This window comes from Xenopus laevis, chromosome 7S (assembly GCF_017654675.1).
Source record: "Xenopus laevis strain J_2021 chromosome 7S, Xenopus_laevis_v10.1, whole genome shotgun sequence".
NCBI lineage: Eukaryota > Metazoa > Chordata > Amphibia > Anura > Pipidae > Xenopus > Xenopus laevis.
Window position 1 is genome coordinate 11,814,336 of NC_054384.1, and position 18,402 is coordinate 11,832,737.

General features: G+C 40.8%; 1 protein-coding gene and 1 long non-coding RNA gene across 4 annotated transcripts in view; both read right to left on the bottom strand.

The window, feature by feature from the left end:
- The window catches only part of inpp5a.1.S (inositol polyphosphate-5-phosphatase A S homeolog), a 289,133-nt gene that overhangs the window by 215,896 nt on the left and 54,835 nt on the right, over nt 1–18,402 (bottom strand).
- Nucleotides 2,504–5,148, bottom strand: LOC108697383. The gene is made up of 2 exons (XR_001932419.2): nt 3,498–5,148; nt 2,504–2,899 (listed from the first exon to the last, which is right to left on the bottom strand). It is a non-coding gene; the product is annotated as an uncharacterized LOC108697383 (long non-coding RNA).

Below are 18,402 nucleotides of genomic sequence, written 5' to 3' on the forward strand. Positions count from 1 at the left end.
GATAACGGATGCCAAACCTGAACTTGATGTATGTTTTTTGTTTTAACCTTAACTATGAAGTGTGTACCTGTCAACATAGAGAAGCCACTGCATGACCCACTTTGGCTATGTGGCCATAGGGGATTTCAGACCTTGGTATTCTGCTTTGAAAAGGAACTTCCACCCTATTCAACACACAATATAAAGACCAGTATACTATTATAAAGAAAAATGTTCTCATGGAACTCTGTTTGCCGGTAGCCTCTTGCCACTGGTTCTTCTATTAAAAGGGATTCTGTCATGAGAAAACATGATTTTTTACAAAATATATCAGTTAATAGTGCTCCTCCAGCTAGATCCTGCACTGGAATTAAAAAAAAAAAAATTTTATATTTCATTTTGTAATTTAAAGGAGAAGGAAAGCTACGGAGGCATTTTATTGCCAATAGATTAGCTGCAATAGTGCAAGCTAGAATGCTATATTTATTCTGTAGAATGTTTTACCAAACCTGAGTAAAAAGCTCTAGAAGCTCTCTGTTTGTTTAGGACAGCAGCTGCCATATTGCTTGGTGTGACATCACTTCCTGCCTGAGTCTCTCCCTGCTCACTCATAGCTCTGGGCTCAGATTACAGCAAAGAAGGGGGGGAGCAAACTGAGCATGCTCAAGCCCAGGGCAAGGAGGTTTAAGCTGAAAACAGGAAGTCTGATACAGAAGCCCATGTGTACGTAATAGAAGGAAAGAAATGTGGTGTTTCTTTTGACAGAGGACTCAGAGCAGCATTACTTTGAGGGATTACTGGTGTATTTATATAGACCTTTCTGATAAAGCTTACTTAATTTTAGATGTTCCTTCTCCTTTAACATGGGGTATGTTGTTAGTTTCCCAGGTTCCCTCAGCCATGGGATTTGTGCTCTGATAAACTTCAGTCACTCTTTACTGCTGAGCTGCAAATTGGAGTGATATCACGCCCCTCCCATTCCCCTTTAGCAACCCATCAACAGAACAATGGGAAGGAAACCACATAACAGCTCCCTGACACCTGCATTGCTAAAAATGCTCCCAGATGCAGATATGAGAACAATCAATAGTAAAAATTCAAGTCTGGCTAATCCAAGTCGCAACTCCTTCAGTTACATTGAGTAGGAGAAACAATAGCTTATCTGAAAGCAGTTCCATTGTGACGTGCTGGCTCTTTCTGAAAGCACATGGCCAGGCACAATGACCTGACATGGCTGCCTACGCACCAATAATACAGTTTAAAAAATACACTTATTGGTTCAAGGTGAAAATGTTAGATTGTAGAATGAATCACTTGCAATGTAAACAGTTTAATTTAGTAATAAAAACTATACCATAAAAATCATGACAGATTCCCTTTAAGGCAACATAATGGTATACATCTGACTAACTAGTACCGCTATTTGATTTCGTTTTCTAGATTACTTCTATATTAGTTCTCTGACCCAATAAATACAGATATGTGAAGATTCCAATAACTGATTCAATAAGACCACTATGCCTTAAGATTCTGTTTTTTTCCTGGGGTTTTAGAAATGTGATGAAAGCATATGCTCCCTTTCATTAATCCGCCAAGCTTCTATAAAATGGTCACTTAAGGTGGCCATCTCTCACCCATATGCGAACATTGAAGTGGACGATATCAGGCTGATCCGAATGTGGGCCCTAGGGCCCAACGATAGGATCATTATGGATCTGATATGGGTGATCAGATTGCAGGACCACAGACGCACAGATGCGGCCGTGATCCGATGGGATTTTTTAACCTGCCTGATCGAGATCTGGCCAACTTTCCGCCAGATATCGATTGGGGAAGATCTTCGGATGTCCGCCCACATGGGCCAATAAGCTGCCCAGTCTGTCTGCAGCTTTTATCGGCCTGTGTATGGGGGGGGGGCATAATTCTGCTTGGAGTTCTAGCCTTGTCTAAGCCAATATCTCATGTGGCTGCCTTCTTATAGTCCCTAGCCATCCTACGGCATCATAATTCCCTCCCAAAAAAGCAAAACAGGGCCATGGGAAGGTCAACTGCGATCACATTTAAATTGGTTTTAATTAATCTATATTAAAAAGTTTCTTAGAACTAGGGATGCACCGAATCCAGGATTCGGTTCGGGATTCGGCCAGGATTCGGCCTTTTTCAGCAGGATTCGGATTCGGCCGAATCCTTCTGCCCAGCCGAACCGTATCCGAATCCTAATTTGCATATGCAAATTAGGGGCGGGAGGGAAATTGCATGACTTTTTGTCAGAAAACAAGGAAGTAAAAAATGTTTTCCCCTTACCACCCCTAATTTGCATATGCAAATTAGGGTTCGGATTCGGTTCGGTATTCGGCCGAATCTTTCACGAAGGATTGGGGGGTTCGGCCGAATCCAAAAAAGTGGATTCGGTGCATCCCTACTTAGAACTACTTTTTTCCCCTGGACAAACCTTTTGGAGTTAAGTTCCCTTTTAGAACTTTATTGCACCTTAAAAAAAAAACACACACAAAACTAGAATTCATGAAGGATAAAGACATTTATTTTCTCTGTATAATGGGAATCTGTGTATAAACAAGTTGCCGGGCTGAACAAGGGAAACGATGACAAAGGAAAATGTCACCTTTCTCTACAAGACTACTTTCCAACAGCGCCTGAAAGCAAAAGCAGATTTACAAGAAAATCTGTAAGACATTAAAACAGCACAACAGGAAATGGTTAGCTTGATAAGGGCGATAGGTTGCGTTCAACTCTCTGGTGGCACAGCATTTTTATGGTATTGCCGTCTGTTTTAATTTAAAATGAAACTTCTAATTCCAGCCACCTTCAAGTCAACTCTCCAGCTGTGGTGGAACTACAACTCCCAAGCAACCCAATGCTGGAATAAGTAGTTCAACTTCTTTATCCAATCTGTGCAATTCTGCCAAAAACAAATGAGAAATTCTCATTATTCTGTGTTCTATAAAAAAAAATAATGTCCTAGATTTTTTTTGATGAATTCTATTTTTACATGATTTCCCTGATATCCGTGACTAGAGCTGCCTAATGAATCAACAGCCTGACTGCACAACTAGCACTTTATAGGAAACTGCACTTCGTTCCACTTCAGCTTCTTTGGAAAACGGTTAAAAAGGTGTCAAACTGCTTTATTTTTAACCATAGTGTTAGCTACATGTGACACCCCCTGGTAAGTTTTTCACAAACTTTCATTCTGTGGTTTCACATGTATTAAATCACCATTGGGAATCATTCCAAAATCCACCAACTCACAACAAGGTTAGAGATGGAAAATACAAGCAAATCCAATTTAGTCCCAGAACCAAATAATAACACCACTTTAAATCATCATCGTTGCTTATTTATATAGCACCTGCAACGCCAAGATTTTAAAATCTTGATGTTGTAGTAGACCATGTCCCTTCTATCAAACGTATAGACCCAGAAACACCCTGACACCACCAAGTCTATTGAATTTCCAGGTAATTTCCAAGTCAAACCCAAAAACTCAAACTGCTTACCATTCAATTAAGGGATCTGGATGAAGTCCTTTGTATCAATAACACATTGGTGCCCCCTTGGCTAGCTTGGAGATTGGGAATTGTGGCCGTGAACCTCCTGAGATACATCTGACGAGCCATCTTGAGATTTGAAGTGAATATTTATTTGCTGGAGCTATGACTAAAATAACGATACACCATATTATTCTATATTTGTGCACATTTCCTAAGTAAAGGGAAGTTTGGAGCCTTGGATCAATGTGGGGAAGGTCACTAAAAGAAAACCTCAGCTAACATCATTTGCTGCTCCCCATCTAGTTTTTAGGATGGATAACTTTAATTTAAAGATTTGCAAAAAAGGTTGTTCTTTGCACAAACATATGATAGGACGATCAAAAACTGAATTTGGAAGATCAAAGAGTTGGCAGGCCAAGGTAAGTAATAGCCATACAGCAAAGGGGAAGAGAGAAAGTGAGGAGAGAACTAAAGTTGGCGCTATGCCCAAACAGAAGTTACGGTGACCCATGGAAACTGTAATCCCCCAGCTGCCGTCTTACTATTAATGGGGGAAGGCAGGAGTCCATGTGTCCCAGATGCTTTGTTATACAGGATATATAAACAGCATGGTTTAAAGCTAAGTGGTGTTAAGCCGTGGGTGCATGCTTCTGCGCATAAAAACCATGAGTACTGCCAAACAGAGTCTCCTGTAGGCTGCCGGTTTAAGCAGCAGTGGAGCCTTGCTGTGCAGGCCATTGGTTTGCCCCATCCATGAACCAATAAGCTAACAACTTTGTCTGGAAGGGCCGAGTCAGCAGCAATTATCAGCTTGTATATGGTCAACTAACCCATAGAAACCAATCAACTTTCAACAGTAAGCAGCCACTGGAAACACATACCAAAGCTGCCTATGTTACCCATAACTTTTGAAGGATGATATCTTTAAAAAGAAAAAAAAAACAAAATTACACATTTTACTGTAGTTTGTGTATTTCAAGTTTTATAGACAGAGCCACCTTTCCTTATGGCACCCTGTACAACAGCACAGTGGGAACACCCTAAAGCAGTAATCTCCAACCTGTATCTCTTGAGCAACATGTTGCTCACCAACTCCCTTGAATGTTGCTCCTGGTGGCCTCAAAGCAGGTGCTTATTTTTGAATTCCTGGTTTGCGGACAAGTTTTGCATAAAAACCATGTGTACTGCCAAACAGAGTCTCCTGTAGGCTGCCAGTTTAAGCAGCAGTGGAGGCTTGCTGTGCAGGCCATTGGTTTGCCCCATCTATGAACCAATAAACTAGCAACTTTGTCTGGAAGGGCCAGGTCAGCAACAATTATCAGCTTGTATATGGTCAGCTAAACCCATAGAAACCAATCAACTTTCAACAGTAAGGGCAGAGGCGCACGTGGAGATTCGGTGACAAATCGCCTCTTCTTCGGGTGACTAATCTCCCTAAAAAGCCTTCCCACCAGCTAGAATCTCAATCGCCGGCAAGATGGCACTCTGAGCACTTAGTTTTCCAAAGTCGCCAGGAAACTTTAGAAAATTAACCGATCCGAGTGCCATCCCGCTGCTGATTTATATTCCAGCCGGTGGTAAGGGCAGATTAGTCGTGAAGAAGAGCCGATTTGTTACCCGGCGACTCCCCAAATCTCCACGTGTGTCTCTGCCCTAAAGCTGGCCATAGACATAAAGATCTGATCGTACAAATCGAGGATTCGTACGATTTTCGAACCTTGAGTGGAGAGTCCCGACATTTTTCGTCTGGCGGAGATCGGTCGTTTGGTCGATCGGACAGGTTAGAAGATTTCTGTCGGCTGCCGATAATATCTCTGTGTGTATTGCCGTTCGTATGATTTTCAGTGGGAGACTGTCACCAGCTTTGGTTGGACATAGATATCGTACGATTGCTGTCAGGGGCAGAACATTGCTGATCTGTTCTTTAACTAATCTGACTGGTAAGACTTTGATCTGAATGGTTAGTGGCGGGTCGGGAGATGGGAAAGTCCGATCGTACGATGATTCGTATGATCGGATCTTTGCATCTATGGTGATCTTAATGCAACCTGCAGATTGGTTACTAGATCTGGAGCCAACATCACCCCTGTTACTTTTAGCAATACCCCTAATCCGTACACAGTATGAGAGATTTGCTCCTTCCAACACAGCCTGAGTTTCCTGTAATTTACATCAAAGTAAACAAGTTGTTAATCTACTAATTATACTGCCTTGTGAAAGCTAAAATATACCCTGTATGTCAACACAATTTATCTTTAACACGACAGGGAAGGGTTCACTTATTTCACAATTGTGCATGAACGGAACATACCATATCACTTGCCTCAGCAAAAATAATTATTTTAGATTTTTCCGACTGGGGCAAAACAGTAGAATCTACTGCCGATCACTATTGGGAGCAAAGAGATTTCCTATGCCAAGACAACTATTAGCTCATTAGTGCACGCAATAAGATTTAGCACCAGGGAATATCAAACGAATTTAGTGAAACAGAAAATGGGAAGCAAACCATGCAGCTGCTGAATTGATAAAAACCTTTTAAATGATTGCGTTGGGGTGCCCAGTAATGTCTAGTTATACTATTAAATGCATTTTTCCATAAGAAATTCTGTTTCGGACCCATACGGTTACTATGAAACCCTGCCTAAATTTGTACCCATTCCTATAGCCGTGTTTTTAGATAGACAATTAAATTAGAGTATAATGAAAACGTTTTTAATGCAAGACAGTCACTGGGCAAATATGTGACAATTTCATTAAGGAAAGGGGGGAGCTAAAAATGCTTTTCTGGCAACAAATAAATCAAGGGGTGCCACAAGAGTTGGTTAAAAGACAAAGCAGGATTGTCAGGCCCGTCAAATCAATTTCCATATGTCGTGAAAGTTGCCAGTGCCAAGAGCAATCGCAAACTGAGAAAGTGGAGCTGCCAAATGTCTCACCTGATGCCATGCCAAGTTCTCATTGGCTCAGCCCCAGCTACTCAAATCTCCCAGGTTCCGCTCTATACGCACACCTCGCGGCCAACACACACTTTGTTATGCGAGATGATTAAGCGTGAATTCATAATTGTTTTGTTTTATTATACACTATTTATTCTCTTTCCAGCCTCGATTTTAAAATGCTGCGTTTGTTGGGGTCACTGCCCTTACCAACCAGAATTTATACAGATTTTTAGCTAAAGACTCGTCTAGGAAATACATAATGCACTAAAATTGTAGGAGAGTTTAAATAAAAAGACACGCGTCCATCACCGTGCCCAAGTGAAACCTGCCTAAATTCACCAAATAAATAAAAGAATTGTTAAGGCATCTTTCTGTAAAAAGATATTATAAGCTTTCAGGACCCTCATGTCCATTCTTTACTGTCATGGGAAAACATGTTTTTTTTCAAAACACATCATTAATAGTGCTGCTACAGCAGAATTCTGCACTGAAATCTGTTTCTCAAAGAGCAAACAGATTTTTTATATTTAATTTTGAAATCCAACATGGGGGTAGACATATTGTCAGTTTCCCAGTTGCCTTCAGTCTTGTGACTTGTGCTCTGATAAACTTCAGTCACTCTTTACTGCAAGTTGGAGTGATTTCACCCCCTCCCCCCAGTAGCCTAACAACAGAACAATGGGAAGGTAACCAAATAGCAGCTTCCTAAAGCTGGCCATACACGGGCCACTAAAAGATGCCAACAGACTGAGTTTTGCCGATCAATATCTGGCCGACTATCGATTGGGATGAAGGTTAAAAATCCTGTCGGATCACAGCCGCATCTATTCGTTGATACGGTCCCGTGACTAAATTATGATCCGATATTTCGGATAATAGGCATATTGGGGAGAGATCCGCTCGTTTGGCGAAATCGCCAAACGAGCAGATCTCTATGTGTATGGCCACCTTAACACAAGATAACAGCTGCCTGGTAAATCTAAGAACAGCACTCAATAGTAAAATTTCAGGTCCCACTGCGACACATTCAGTTACATTGAGTAGGAGAAACAACAGCCTGCCAGAAAGCAGTTCCATCCTAAAGTGCTGCCTCTTTCTGAAATCACATGACCAGGCAAAATGACCTGAGATGCACCTACACACCAATATTATAAATTTAAAAAAAATACACTTGCTGGTTCAGGAATGAAATTTTATATTGTAGAGTGAATTGTGTGCAGTGTAAACAGTGTCATTTAGAAATAAAGACGACATCATAAAAATCATGACAGAATTCCTTTAAGTTGAAATTTACAAAAATGCTATTTCCAGAAGGCCCCTGAATCATAATTTTAAAAAAATATATTTTGATGCCATTTTATGTTGAATAAAGTCAAGCCTTTCAAAATGAGCAAAAGAAATGGAATCCCCCATTCAGGCATCAGCTTGCTAAGAGTGACGGCCCCTGGGAGGCACAAATAACAGGGGCCCGGAGTGAGACCAGATGGTTTCTTGCCTTCTGTACCTGCAGGTTCCAAGGGCCGTAAAATTCAAAGCAAAGGCTGAAATGAACAACTCATTTTCTCAGGAAATCCTGCCCTCGATGTGATTTTTATCCTTAGACAGAGTCATTTCCCTTGATTAGACAGACAAGCAGGCCTGTTCCTCTGAAGGAATGATCGGCTCTATATATAGACGGCAGACAGTGAGCAGAATGATTATTCTCTCTGGCAAAGTATAAATAGAACAGAAGGAAAAACAGTTTTAGAAGGAAACTTATATTCATGAAATTTGCTTTCTTCTTTATGGAACGGTAATAGGCACCATGCTCCGTCCTGGACCCAATCCCGTTCTGGATAGTGTTGTCAGAACATAGAGCATGTATTTCAACAACAATTGTGTATTATGTAAAGCCACGTACTGTTGCAAGAAAATGCATTTTTAAAATCATGAAAATATGAAATCAGAACCACAATATGGCACAGTACTAAACTGTACCCAAGAAAACAAGGAATTGCGTTTTTTGTGACTTAGAAAAATTTTAAATTTTTTTTTTTCTGCTGGTCTGAGGTGGTGAAGGCAAGTCTGGCGCTAGAGGCAACGTTACGTTCATTAAAATCCGCATCTCAGTGAAGTTGCGTAGTTACCAGAGCGGAAATTCGCCTGGCGTTAAGAGTGCGAAGTACCGCTAGATACTATCTCCTTCGCTAGGGAAGGAGATAGACTCTGGCGTCCCAAAATGACGTCACTCTGGCAAATTTGCACCAGCGTTAGTCACTTTACCCTTTAGTAAATTTGCCCCTTGGCCGGAGAAGAGTGAACTATGGCTATATTGTTTCAATATTATACGTAGTGATTTAACTTTACAAATTTCTAAATAAAGGGGGTGTCCTGCCAAACACAGTTTTTTTTTTTAGAGATAGTTAGAGAAAGAGAATCTTTCTAAGGGTAAGGCCACACGAGGAGATTCGGGGAGATTTTGTCGCCTGGTGACTAATCGCCTCGTCTTCTAAGCGACAATCTCCTCGAACTGCCTCAGCGTGTTTTCCCATAGGCTACAACGGAAAGTCGTCTGTGCTAATGCACACGCGGCGATGCGTTTTCAATAGTCACCCAAAGTTGCCTCAGCAACTTTGGAGTATAGAAAAGTTCCCTTATCCAGTATGGAGTATAGAAAAGTTCCCTTATCCAGTATGGAGTATAGAAAAGTTCCCTTATCCAGTATGGAGTATAGAAAGTTCCCTTATCCAGAAAACCCCAGGTCCTGAGCATTCTGCATAACAGGTTCCATGCCTGGGATTTGATATATATATATATATATATATATATATATATATATATATATATATATATATATATATATATATATATATATATATATATATATATATTAATTATATAATATAATATATAAATATATATAATATAGATTCTATCTATATCAGCCTGGGGGGAATTACCATTCATTTTTACTGCCAAGGCTGTTGGAAATTATAAGGTTTTTAATTGAACAACAGCTGAGGGTGAGATAGTACTATTTTATATTAGTAATGGGAACCAGCAAAGTGTGTTATATCCTGTGTACCCTCCCGCATCGGAAGTGAGAGCCCTGAAAGCTTCATTTCTTTGCCTCCCAAACAAACACAACTGGCGGCTGTATAATCACTTCCAGCCCTGCCAAAAGGCAGCTCCAAATTACTGCAGTGACCACAAAGAAAACACAGAGAAAAGACAGGGCATCTCTGCCATTTGCAACAGTGAACTTGTGTTTATGTAACAAGAGGCACAAAGTTTGCACCAGGTCTTTTAACCCACAGCAACCAATCAGGATCCGGCATATACTGGTCAACTGATTAATGTTTCAGAGATCATGAGTTTTAGCTCAGACAGCAAACATTGCAAAAGTAATGGACTGTGTAATCAATGCAAGATTAATTACTATAATTGTTACATTGTAGTGCGAACACGGACAATAAAAACAAAATATGAGAGAGGATCCTGAAAAGGAGCAACCGAAGCTTAGGGTATGAGGCTACTATTATCATTATAATGAATTATTATGAACAAGACAAATTTATAAAGTAGAAACATAATCAGCAACAATTTAAGGGTGTATTAAACTTGAGTTGAAGAAAACATGCGACAACTATAGCCCAGAAGCTCCTCAACCGGCACGTGGGAACTTTTTTGTCTCATCATAAAACGCAAGGTGGGTGGAAAGCCAACATTGCTCATGACCCATGAATAGGGATGGGTGAATTTGACCCGTTTCATCAAAAATTTGCCGCTAGCGAAATGTTGCTGACTCCCATTAAAGTCTATGGGTGTCGAAAAAACGTTGTTGCGCGGCGAAATTGTTTTGATGTGCGTCTTTTTTTTTTTTTTTGACGCACCACGTCATACAAGTCTATGGGCATCTTTTTGAGATGAAACAAGGCGAAAAAATTCACCCATTCCTACCCATGAACAACATCACCACGGACAAAGCATGGCGGTGGTAGCTTTATTTTGTAGGGGTGTAGGAGGAAACTAGTAAAGATGAAGAGTGTGAAGAATGAACCCAGATTTAGAGGAAACCAAGGGACTTTTTGGCACAGTTTAATCCAGGCAGGGGGCGGGCACATGGTGCAATTGGGCGGGGTCGTGGCGTAAGGAGTGAGGCTATTATGTGGCAATCGGCCAATCGCTACGTCAATCATAGGGAATCCTGCACCGTTTTCCTAATTTGGAAAACCGGGCAGGCAGATTTGACCTTGGCAGCCCTTCAAAAAAACGGGCTGTCCGGGTCAAAACCGGGCAGGTGGCAACCCTACTTAGAAGACCAAGACAGGTTCACCATCCAGCAGGACAATGACCCTAGACAGACAAAACTACACCAGGGTTTCCAACCAAGACATTAAAGATCTTGGCTCAGTCAATAAAACTGAGAATTTGAAAGCTTTAAGAATTGCTTACACCTACCCATACTCAACTTGACAGTTCTTGAGCAATTTTATAGAAGAATAGGCAAAAACTGCCCAATGCACATGTGCATCAGTAGTGACTTATCCCAGGTGGTTCTACCAAGTGTAACACAAAATATACAATTTTCCTAATTTGGAAAACCAGGCAGGCAGATTTGACCTGGGCAGCCCTTCAAACAAACAGGCTGTCCGGGTCAAAACCGGGCAGGTGGCAACCCTACTTTGAAGACCAAGACAGAGGTTCACCTTCCAGCAGGACAAAGACCCTAGACAGACAAAACTACACCAGGGTTTCCAACCAAGACCTTAAAGATCTTGGCTCAGTCAATAAAACTGAGAATTTGAAAGCTTTAAGAATTGCTTAACCTACCCATACTCAACTTGACAGTTCTTGAGCAATATTATAGAAGAATAGGCAAAAACTGCCCAATGCACATGTGCATCAGTAGTGACTTATCCCAGGTGGTTCTACCAAGTGTAACACAAAATATAGAAGGGGATAAATACTTATGCAAGGCACTGTATGCCATGGTATCACTTAGCACTGAAATATTAGATAGGTTATACATTGGCTTCTGTATGTAAAGACATTAGACAGATGTCTGAAAATGAAAGTTTTAATTACAACCAGCGAACATCACAAATGATACTTCCGCTACTATCATTGGAATAATCGTAATTCTGTGAGTTAAACTTCAAACTTGATCTCTGACCAATTTAAATAACTGGAAGAGGCGAAGCAGTTGACATTTAACATACACACCCACAGCAAAAATATCCTAACAAGGCTCAATGTGAGAAGTGTTCCGCTGCCAATATCTACAGAAACCGCCTTGAAAGAAGAGCAGCACATTTGGGAAAAGAAAGGCTGCTATGAAAATTGCTTTCCAACATAAGCAACAACTGCCAGAATGTTATCATTGTAGATAGAGGACAGAAATAACAAGCAATGAGAAGAGCATGAGTATTTACTCTAGTTTTCCCAACTGCTACTAAAGGCATCTTTCCCTACTATACCTGCTATCCCACAGTCACAATCCCTTCCCAGAGACTATTATCCCACTGTTACTATAGGCACCATCTCTCCCTACTATACCTGCTATCCCACAGTCACACTCCCTTCCCAGAGACTATTATCCCACTGTTACTATAGGCACCATCTCTCGCTACTATACCTGCTATCCCACAGTCACACTCCCTTCCCAGAGACTATTATTCACTGTTACTATAGACACCATCTCTCCCTACTATACCTGCTATCCCACAGTCACACTCCCTTCCCAGAGACTATTATCCACTGTTACTATAGACACCATCTCTCCCTACTATACCTGCTATCCTACAGTCACACTCCCTTCCCAGAGACTATTATCCACTGTTACTATAGGCACCATCTCTCCCTACTATACCTGCTATCCCACAGTCACACTCCCTTCCCAGAGACTATTATCCCACTGTTACTATAGGCACCATCTCTCCCTACTATACCTGCTATCCCACAGTCACACTCCCTTCCCAGAGACTATTATCCACTATTACTATAGGCACCATCTCTCCCTACTATACCTGCTATCCCACAGTCACACTCCCTTCCCAGAGACTATTATCCACTGTTACTATAGGCACCATCTCTCCCTACTATACCTGCTATCCCACAGTCACACTCCCTTCCCAGAGACTATTATCCACTGTTACTATAGGCACCATCTCTCCCTACTATACCTGCTATCCCACAGTCACACTCCCTTCCCAGAGACTATTATCCCACTTTTACTATAGGCACCATCTCTCCCTACTATACCTGCTATCCCACAGTCACACTCCCTTCCCAGAGACTATTATCCACTGTTACTATAGGCACCATCTCTCCCTACTATACCTGCTATCCCACAGTCACACTCCCTTCCCAGAGACTATTATCCCACTGTTACTATAGGCACCATCTCTCCCTACTATACCTGCTATCCCACAGTCACACTCCCTTCCCAGAGACTATTATCCCACTGTTACTATAGGCACCATCTCTCCCTACTATACCTGCTATCCCACAGCCACACTCCATTCCCAGAGGTTATCATCCCACTGTTACTATAGGCACCATAGAGGCTGTGCAACTAAATAATGTCAGGGCTTAGGGAAATTGCCCCTGCTATGATCCCCTTTATATACTCTACATAAAGCTCACAACCATTTAGCTCTTGGGAAATACAACTGCCAAATTTGGCAATAGAGATCTGTTATTCATGAAAGCTGCATGTCTCAGTTTGTTAAGAATTACATAGTAAAAGTAAATGACACATTCTCATTCTTAAAAGAATAAAAACTGTATTTTTTCTTCACTCTAAACTGGAACAGATTTTACTGGAGTTAGACAAAATACTGAATGATTGGCGACAAATCAACCTGTAAATATTTATGAAACAAAGACAGAAATGATATATACTTTCCATGCCTTCAGCCCTCCATTTCGTTCAGTTTTCCCCTTTCTGCCTCCTCTTTCCATAATGCTCTTATGACGTTTGCACTTTATATTTATGGTAGATCAGGTTGAGCTCTATGAATTTACTGCTGACAATAAAAGCTTGAAAGCGTACTAAATATTATCTGTTTCCAAAGAGAAACGAGGAGCATAAAGTTGAGAAGGAATGTAAGCCTAACTGGAGTAATCAAAAGCCTGTGCTTGTGTAAAACAGCAAACGCTAGAATTGCTCGGTAACTGGAACGAGAATAACTTCACTTTTTGAAAGGGTCATTATAAAAACAATTAGCGTTTCTAGCTACAGTTATGCTAACCAGTGTTTTATTTAATCTTTCTTTACCCCTACCACATCAATCTACTGTGCCTTGAAACTCTAAAACTTGTGCTATTAGGGTCAGGGCACACAGGCAGATTTGGGGAGATTAGTCACCCGACAACAAATCTCTTCTTCAGGCGACTAATCTCCCCGAACTGCCTCCCCTGCCAGTTCAGGGAGATTAGTTGCCCGAAGAAGAGGTGATTTGTTGTCGGGCGACTAATCTTCCCAAATCTGCCTTTATGCCCTGACCCTTAAGGGTAAGGCCACACTGAGGCAACTTTGGGCGACTATTGAAAACGCATCGCCGCGTGTGCATTAGCGCAGACGACTTTGCATTGTAGCCTATGGGGAAAAACGCTGAGGCAGTTCAGGGAGATAGTCGCGCAAAAGACGAGGCGATTAGTCGCCAGGTGACGAAATCTCCCCGAATCTCCTTGTGTGGCCTTACCCTAAGAGTGTGGGAAGTTCAAAGAGTAGCCAGAGGAAACCAGTGAATATACAAACTCCTTACAGATAGTGTCCCGGCTGGAATTGAACCTGGGATGCCAGAACTGCAAGTCAACAATGCTAACCATTGAGCCACTATGCTGCCCCAATCACATCACTCTACAGTCTCTGTGGTTCAAAGACAAGTATCCAACTGGCTTCATTTAAAGGGGTTGTAACTGAATAGAAGGGTTGTGTGAGGTCACAAGGAAAAATGTGGTCATTCTGCCTGAGAAAATAGCAGTTTAGTCAAGTTTTAAACTTCTATTATCGGTTATCTGTGGGAGGGGGCATAGAAACTCTTTACAGATAATGCCCTAACTGGGATCAAAATCATCTCTGCACTACTGAGGCAACATACTGCCACTATCATATCAGTCTACAGCCTCTGGGGTTTAATTCTAATCAACGTGGAGTTGGTATGTTCCCCGTGACCCCTTAAATGCAAATCCATACTGGCATATAAACTATGAATGCTTATTTTATTTTACCATGTTCCTAGATTAAAGGTGGCCATACACAGGCAGATTAAAACTGCCGATATCGGTCCATTCGACCAATTCGGTAGCTTTTCTGCCGGTTCGTGGGGCCCCCAACGGGTCCTCCCAATCTATATCAGGCCAAAAATCGGGCAGATAACGATCGGACAAGTTTGATTTTTTCTGAGCTCCAGGAGCACATTGGCTAGTTGATGTGATCCTGCATCAACTAGCTCATTCGTAGCATTGTAATGCGATCGTTCGGCCCCAAATGAGCAGATCTAATAGTGTATGGCCATCTAAAGGTTGTTGGTCCGAAGGTCCATGGCCAGGATGAGGCCCTCCGAAGGGTTTTCAAAGGGTTAGTTCAAGTTGTCTCCAAGTGCAGGCACATATGTAGTAAAGTGTTAGTTCTGCAGTCCTAAGATTAAATAGGAATAGCCTAAATATTCGTTTACAAAAGTTATATCCCACAGGTGTATCGGCAAAGCCACAATGACTAAACCCTCTGTAGAAAAATCCAGCTGTCAGCTAAGGATATAGTACATACCAAACCAATCCATCAGTCGACATAAAGCAAAAATTACAGAGCACAAGGCCATGGCCATCTGAAATTACAGGAAGGTCTCAGTAATTCAGATGCAATTTCCTTGTTTCATTGGTTGACCAATTTAGGATAAAATGAGAAGGATTCAGCTCGGTTACATTGATTCCGAGAATACCATCACATTGCTCTTGCCCCTGCATAGCCTGGGAAAGTGACATTTAAAGGCACTATAATCAAAATAAGCAGTTGGAATCCTAGCCTGAAATCAAGCTCAAATGCTTAGAAATGCACTGCTGTGCTGCTCTACTCTGAACTTTACACTTCCTACCAGCTATGCATTTGGTCCTGATTCTTCTAAAGCAAACTTCAAATCACAACAGTCACAAACTCAAAATGGGCACATTTGCACTCATGCAGCAACCCAAGACAACCAATCAATTTTTTTTAATTGAATAGGCTTATTTATAAAAAAAAAAAATAATCAAATGTGTGAGGTATTAGAGGTTTCTTCAACTTCAAATAAACAATTGAAAAATATTAAATTAGTTTGCTTTTTATTAAAATATCAGAATATTAAAAACTAGATTGAATACAATTGTGGGGGAAAACTTGAATACAACCTTAAAAAAAAAGTGAACATTTTTAATATCGAACAAAAATGGCTTGAATTTTGTATTGACTTCTACATGAGCTTTTAGATGCCAAAGTTATACATTGGAGTTTTTTTACGTTTTTTTTGTGCTTATTACCAAACATTTGATTTTCTGAAAAGATCCTTCTCATTTTTGCAGAAAAAAATCTAATCATGGCAAAAATATGAATTTGAATGTTGATAAATCACCTCCTAACGGTTCTTTCTGCATCTTAAACAAAAATATGGGTCTTTAAAGGAGAACTAAAGAAGTAGCTAGAAATGTTGTACATTATGTTTGGTGCTTCTGTACCAGCCCAAGGCAACCACAGCCCTTTAGCAGTAAAAATGTGTCTCCAAAGATGCCCCAGTAGCTCCCCATCTTCTTTTCTGCTGATTCACTGCACATGCTCTGTGCTGCTGTCACTTACTGAGCTTAGGGACCCACTCACAATATACAGTACACATAGAATATAAATGTCACAATATAAGGCTGATTAGTAATTAATGCAGATAATTACTACATGGCAGCACAGAAACCAGTGCAATTAGCATCAGAATTTAATAATCAGCAAACCTGTAGCATCAGCTTATATTACAGGGGAAGCTCATTTTGTGCTGGATAATTAGTGACGAGCCCTAAGCTTAGCTTCACAACAGCTGCTCAGAGCCCACTGAGCATGTGAGTGTCACAGACACTTTCCAAGATGGTGACCCCCTGTGATAAGTTTGACGTCCTGGATCATTGCTGCTATTGACAAGCTGAAACTTTAACCTCGTGCAATAAGTGCAGCATATAAAATATGGCATTTTAAGCCATTCATTTTTAGGGTTTAGTTCTCCTTTAAATCTGACTGGCAGAATAAGCTATGCCAATATACTTTCATTAGAATTCATGGAAATCAAAGCATATCTAGACCATTAAAGTAGCAAGACTGTCTATACATGTACTTAATGGATCACAGTAATTGGACTGGAGGATCGTTCCCTAATCAGTGCTATTTGTAGATCGCTGTCTTATGCAAACACATTTTTCAGATATTCTCATAATAACTGTAACAAGTAGTAAAATCACTCCCATGATCCCCTGCTCATCGCTGCATACGGAGCCTTGGATACATAAACATACATGAGAAGGAATGGAAGTGATCTCCAATGCAGTCACCCTGTATGGCCCTTCAGTCCGCTAAGATTTAGTGCTCCCGGTATAATGGCAGATGCTCCTGCAGTTGATAATGGCATTTAGCATTTATTCATCTCCAAGGATAGGCAGCAGGGAAAAGACAAGTCCAGGCCAGATGTATTGCGTACACTTTATTCTGCCATTCCAGATTTCTCTCTCTCTCTATACTTCTGCTGTGCTCATAATATCCAGTTAAAAGAATGGTAAAAAAAAGTTTCTTTTAGCTTTTCTCTGTCACATGACCATATGGAATGCCTCCTAAAGGTGGCCATCGACGTAACAGTAACAATCTTTCTTGGAAAAGATCTTTCCAAGAAAGATTGTTCGTTTCAATACACACGTGTAGAATCATCACACATACAGGTAGAAACAATAGAATTCTACCTGTATCTGAAGATTTAGCACTAACAATGGCCGATGTTTCAAAGGCACCCGATCAAAATTTTCCGTCCAAACCGACCAATATCCAAGTCTTCTGCCGATATCGGTCGGCTCTTTTCCCACCATACATGCAACGAATATTGTACGAAAATTTGTCCCGTACGATATTATCTGTGCGTCTATGGCCACCTTTAGAGTATAGTATAGTAGTCGGTCTGAAGGACAACAAACCCCATGTATACAAACATTCCGATTGATTCATAAATGATTTTATTCAAGAGGTGACCAATTTAGCAGTTCTTTGAAACACAAAATGACAACATAGCAAGCATTTCTATAATATATATGACTTTTTTTTAACAGCTAACGCAATATACATCCCAGTTATTCATGTGTCAGGAAACTATATGAGAAAGATAGAGCAAAATCATTATATATGGACATTTACCCAATTGCATTATATCATGGTTTGAAGGCCTCCAATGAATGAAAAGCAAAAATGTTGTAGTTGTATTTTCTGAAGGGCCATTTTAGGGACAAAAAGGGCATTAGTCTAGAGGTGACCCATCAGCAGACAGCATGCAGAAGTCTTCTAGGTTGCTATAGGTTACAAGAACTGGCTGTTATTACATAAGCCTATTATATTCTGTAACAATTCATAGATATTTTCAGAATGCTCCAAATAAATTTTACAAGTACAGAGTAATAGCTTGGTATGGAACTGGAAATAACTTATTTTCACAAGGTCATCCATTCTGATTAGAAGACAAGAGGTTCCGCCAATATATTCGGAAGGGGTTTGTTACAGTGAGAGCTGTGAAGATGTGGAATTCTCTCCCTGAACCAGTTGTAAAGGCTGATACATTAGATAGGTATAAGAAGGGGTTGGATGGTGTTTAGCAAGTGAGGAAATACAGGGTTATGGGAGATAGCTCATAGTACAAGTTGATACAGGGACTGGTCCCATTGCCATTTTGGAGTCCGGAAGGAATTCTTTCCCCCTCTGAGGCAAATTGGAGAGG